The sequence below is a fragment of the Mus caroli genome, chromosome 2 (assembly GCF_900094665.2).
Source record: "Mus caroli chromosome 2, CAROLI_EIJ_v1.1, whole genome shotgun sequence".
NCBI classification, from domain to species: Eukaryota; Metazoa; Chordata; class Mammalia; order Rodentia; family Muridae; genus Mus; species Mus caroli.
In genome coordinates, this window is record NC_034571.1 from 95008917 (window position 1) to 95014116 (window position 5200).

Consider the following 5200-nt stretch of genomic DNA (forward strand, 5'->3'; position numbering starts at 1 on the left):
CTGACTTCAAAAAAAATCAAAATGCAGTGGTCAGATGGTCACAAGCACACTGTGCTCAGACTTCTCCTGCCGTGGAATTGGTAAGGGGTCTTTCTAATACTTCTGGACTTGGAGAAAATGCACTGGGTTGGGGGGGGGTTGTAAAAGTGAGAAACAAATGGTAATAATCTTAGGTTTCAATTGAGTAGGTTTGTTTAGAGACAGATTGAAACAGTTGTCAAATTCAGTGCCACACACTCAACCACACGTGCCATGGGATGCTGTGCCAAGCAAGCCCTGCCTGGCTCCCACCAGCTCCCTTGAGCCAGTGCAGCAGAGGGCAGAACTGACACAGAGGGAAGGTCTGAGCTTACTGTGCTGAGCAGGCTCTCTGCACTCCAGCTAATAGACATGGATGACATCTTTCCAAACTCAGGTCACAAATGTGCACTCACACTCATCTCACAAAAGCACCCGGAGTTCTGACTCTCATTTGTGTCTTAGCTATAAAACTATGACCAAGGCAACATGCCTTGAGCTTTATGAATATAGATACAGACCGACATACCTCTTCCCCCACTCCTTTACTTTCTTATCAGCTTGTATAATGCACAGTATCTTTACAAATGAATACCTAATTGAAATGATGTATATATGCAAATATCACAATGGTTCTAATAAAATAACTAGATTAATGTGCCTTAGGATTACTCTGGGGTGCTGGGCCTTGCTATAACAAGAAGAAAACAAATACCAGGTGCTAGTTTCTATTTGAAATTAAAAAAAAAAATCATGAATACCTTGGCCCTTAGGAGACAGTAGATGAGGACTCACTGTTGTTCCTAATTTTGGCAATGATTTCTGGCCTGAAGCTTCAAGTCTGACACACAAGCCCAGAGAAAGTTTTCTATAGCTGCTGTAGGCCCAGTGAAAAGCAGGTGACCACATGAATTTATTTCTAACAAAAATTGACAGGGGTCTCCATTCTCCCCATTTCCAATCCAATCCTGTGGGCTCAATCTGCCCTCCTCTTAGCAACCCCCACTAATGCTTTGTTTCTATGTATGGATGTTTACTGACATTCATGGCTGCGTATCTTGTGTGTGCCAGGTACCCTAGGAGGCCAAAAGAGTGCATTGGATCCCCTGGGACTGGAGCTACAGTTGACTGTAAGCTCTGGATTATGAGGCTGTTGTTTGTTTTTAAAGCTGCTTCTGTTACCGGGTTATTAAAAATGTTGTTAGAAGCCTTTCTATGTAAAACAAACATAGGATCCCTGAGTACAAAGTGAAAGCTGGTAAAGCATTTAATTGCTTTAAAAGATGCCACCGTAATTCTAAATTCCAAACACTGTTAATCATAGAATCACCTTTTAAAAAGACTTTTTAGCATTCCACTTCTATTTTTAGGTAAACTGTATATTCTATTGTACTGGCTGGTTTTGTGTGTCAACTTGACACAGCTGGAGTTATCACAGAGAAAGGAGCTTCAGTTGAGGAAATGCCTCCATGAGATCCAACTGTAAGGCATTTTCTCAATTAGTGATCAAGGGGGAAAGGCCCCTTGTGGGCGGTGCCATCTCTGGGCTGGTAGTCTTGGTTCTATAAGAGAGCAGGCTGAGCAAGCCAGGGGAAGCAAGCCAATAAAGAACATCCCTCCATGGCCTCTGCATCAGCTCCTGCTTCCTGACCTGTTTGACTTCCAGTCCTGACTTCCTTGATGATAAACAGCAGTATGGAATTGTAAGCTGAATAAACCCTTTCCTCACCAACTTGCTTCTTGGTCATGGATGTTTGTGCAGGAATAGAAACTCTGACTAAGACATCTATGAACGACTGTTTCCATATTTCTATTGAATTTTTTTGTTTGCATGTATCTATTCATGTGTATGCATGCCCGTATGTACATGTTAAAGATAGACATGCATAGATGACCATGCTGGAGTTACATCTGCAACATATATGCAGGTAGAGGCTGGAAGTCAGTTTCCAGTGCCTTCCTCAATGATCTCCTCCTTTATTTTTTGAGACAAGGTCTCTCCCTGAATCTGAAGCTCACAGGTTTGGCTAGATTGGTTCATGAGCTGGGGGGGGGGGTCTACTTTTCTTGCTGTCATCCCCCGCAATGCTGGAGGTACAGCCAGCCCCATGCCTGGCTTGCTTACATGGGTGCTGGGGCTTGAACTCGGGTCCTCATGCTTGTGCTGCAGGCTCTTTACCCAGCTGAGCCATCTTCCCAGCCGATTTCTATACTTTGTATACTAGGACTTGCATGGGTAAGAGTACCTCACAGTGTTACACAGTCTTACAAAAATAGTCTGTGAGTGTGCTTTCTCCACAGTGCCTGAGGCAGCCAGAGGGAAAAAGGTTTACTATGTCTCATGGTGTGGGACGATTCAGTCCATGGCTAAAGTTGTTGCTTTGGGCCTCTGGCTGCACAAGGGTCTGTGGTGGACCGGCACACATGCTAGAAAGGAGCAAAGGAGCAAGGTGGGCCTCAGAGTCCCCTCCATGTGCATACCTCTAATGCCACCTTCCTCCAACAGTCCCCACCTTTTGTTTGTTTTTTGTTTTGTTGCTGTTTTTTTTTCTTTTTTCTTTTTTTTAAAGATTTATTTATTTATTATATGTAAGTACACTGTAGCTGTCCTCAGATACTCCAGAAGAGGGCATTAGATTTCGTTACAGATGGTTGTGAACCACCATGTGGTTGCTGGGATTTGAACTCGGGACCTTTGGAAGAGCAATCGGCACTCTTAACCACTGAGCCATCTCGCCAGCCCCTGCTGTTTTTTTTCAAGGACAGGGTTTCTCTGTGCAGCCCTGACTGTTCTGGAACTCACTCTGTAGACTAGGCTGGTCTCGAACTCACAGACCTCTCTCTGCCTCCTGCATGCTAGGGTTAATGATGTGCCACCTTACTGCCCAGCAAGTCCTCACCTCTTAAAAATTCCATTCTCTCCAAATTTTGCTCAGGCTGAAGCACATGTCCTTTAGGGGACATTTTCAGATCCAAACTATAGCAGTCAAGGTAGAAAATTTTACATTTAATACAAAACTAGGTCTGATCACAGATTTCATACCACCAAAGCTAAATAATAAATCCACACTAAAAGGCAGATTTCCAAATCCTGAAAAATAATAACGATATGCTCATATTAATACCAAATGGGCGTGCATTAATCTTACAAAATCTGGCTGCTTCTTGTCTTTTAGCTAAGATCGCATGCAGTAAAACATTTTATGAAGCCTTAATGAGGGGACCAACGGATGTTACAACTTGTTCAAGGGAGAAGGCAAATGACAGACACACCACGTACTGGGATAGACCTGTAAACAGAGCAAGACTGGGTTCCTCTGGAGTGCGGGGAGGTAAGAGATGAGCAGAGCTTTGCTTTGCATTCAGCTATCTACCAGGCAGTCTTGTTTCGCAAGTCTCCTCAGAACTGCAGAACCCCAAAGCTATGATGTACTCAACTGAACGATGCCGAGTTCTCTGAGGCAATTCTCCCCACACCCTGTGCTAAAAGCTCAAGGAAATATATGTGCTGTAAGTAAATAAACCTGGGCCTGGTCTTAGAGCTACTCAGGGTGTAGATACGGGTTCAAAGCCTGCCAATGAGATGGTAAACCTGACATCCCAAGACATAGTAGAAGGAGAGAACTGACTCCTGCAAGATGTCCTCTGACCTCCACACATGCAGGCAGCCAGACACAATAAGTGTATTTCAAGATAGACTTTAAGATGAGGGCTATGGCACTTTTCTTACAGGTTTGAGGCTGGAGATTCAATTCCCAGAACTGAAAAAAAAAAAAAAATTTAAGGTTCCCTTTCAGCCTGTTATCATACTCCTCTGTCACTTAGCACCTGCAAAATTCCAGACTAGAAGATCACCTGACAAGACGGCAGAGCAAACCCAATGAACAAACAACGTAGAAGGTGCTGAGAGGCAGCTGCTCTTCCAGAGGACCCACCTTCAAGTCCTAGTACCCACGTGACCACTAGCAAACATCTGTAACTCCAGTTCCAAGGAATCTGATGCCCTCTCCCAGTTTTCGTGGGCAATGAGCACACATGTGGTTCAGATATAGTTGCAAGCAACATGCCCATAAAAATAAAATAAAAATGTATTACTCTTTTAAAAAAAAAGAAGAACAAGAACAATGCAGCAGTAGGTGGCAGCAGAACTCTACTCCTGGAGAATAGAGCCTTTCCAAAAAAAAAAAAAAAAAAAAAGTGTGAAATAGGATTAGTCAGGGGGCCCTGTATCTTTAATTGCTCCGTACATTTTCCTGAGGTTGTACCTGAGAAGTTGTATTGGACTCATTTCTTGAAGGTGGAAGTCCTCGATTTTTGCTTTAAGGCCAGTGAAAGCTATGAGGTATTTTCTCCAACCATTGGAGAGCCTTATCCAATCATATCCACCAATAGGTTGCCAAATAGCTTCAAGTTAGAAATACTTGGGAAGTTATTAGATCATACCATACACTGACATTTCTGAAAGTCAATTACATTATGAGTTAAATTTTAGCTGTTCCATGTAATTCAACTTATACATACAGATTCATGGTCACCCCCAATCCCTGTTTTATCGCAGCTGATGGTGGGTTCACACTTAAGATCTGCTTTGTACAAGTTAGGAAAATGGACTATCTGGCTTTAGTCCATTCTGAGGTCCCAGTGTTTAGCTGCAGTTATCTCTGTCCCCTCTGAGCGAGAACCAATATGGCAGTAGCATCTTTGCCCATCCAGTTCACTGTGGCTTTCTCAAGGTGTTTGAGCAAAGGACCTCCCCCAAGGTGCTCATTCATTAAAATGCCTGTTAAGCAATAGGGTGTAGCTTAGTGATTAAGTGCTAGCCTAGCATGTACAGGGCTCTGGATTCTGTCACCAGCACTTAAGATAAAAAGAGAAGTAAGAGGAGAATGGAGGAGGTGAGAGGGTAGAGGAGAAGAAAGAGGAGTGTGAAGAAGAAGACCACCTATGGCCAAACCTGTAGCAAACAGGCTGAGTTAGACTCCAAGGGGCTCGGGCAAAGAAATCTTCATTCTAAGGATGCTCACGGGCATCTGCAGCAGGAGTAGGTAGTCACTAGCAATGGGAGGAGGGGTGAGTACAAACACATCAGCATCAAATGGGATTGTTAAAAGCAGGACTCTCGAGAAAAGCACCGGGGTAGCTAGGGCGCAGGGTCGGCTGACACTCGCCAGCTACCCACAAC

General features: G+C 43.8%; 1 long non-coding RNA gene across 1 annotated transcript in view; it reads right to left on the minus strand.

Moving 5' to 3' along the window:
- LOC110290133 overlaps positions 1-5200 on the minus strand; it is a 30611-nt gene that overhangs the window by 19306 nt on the left and 6105 nt on the right. The gene's annotated exons all lie outside the window — the stretch shown is intronic.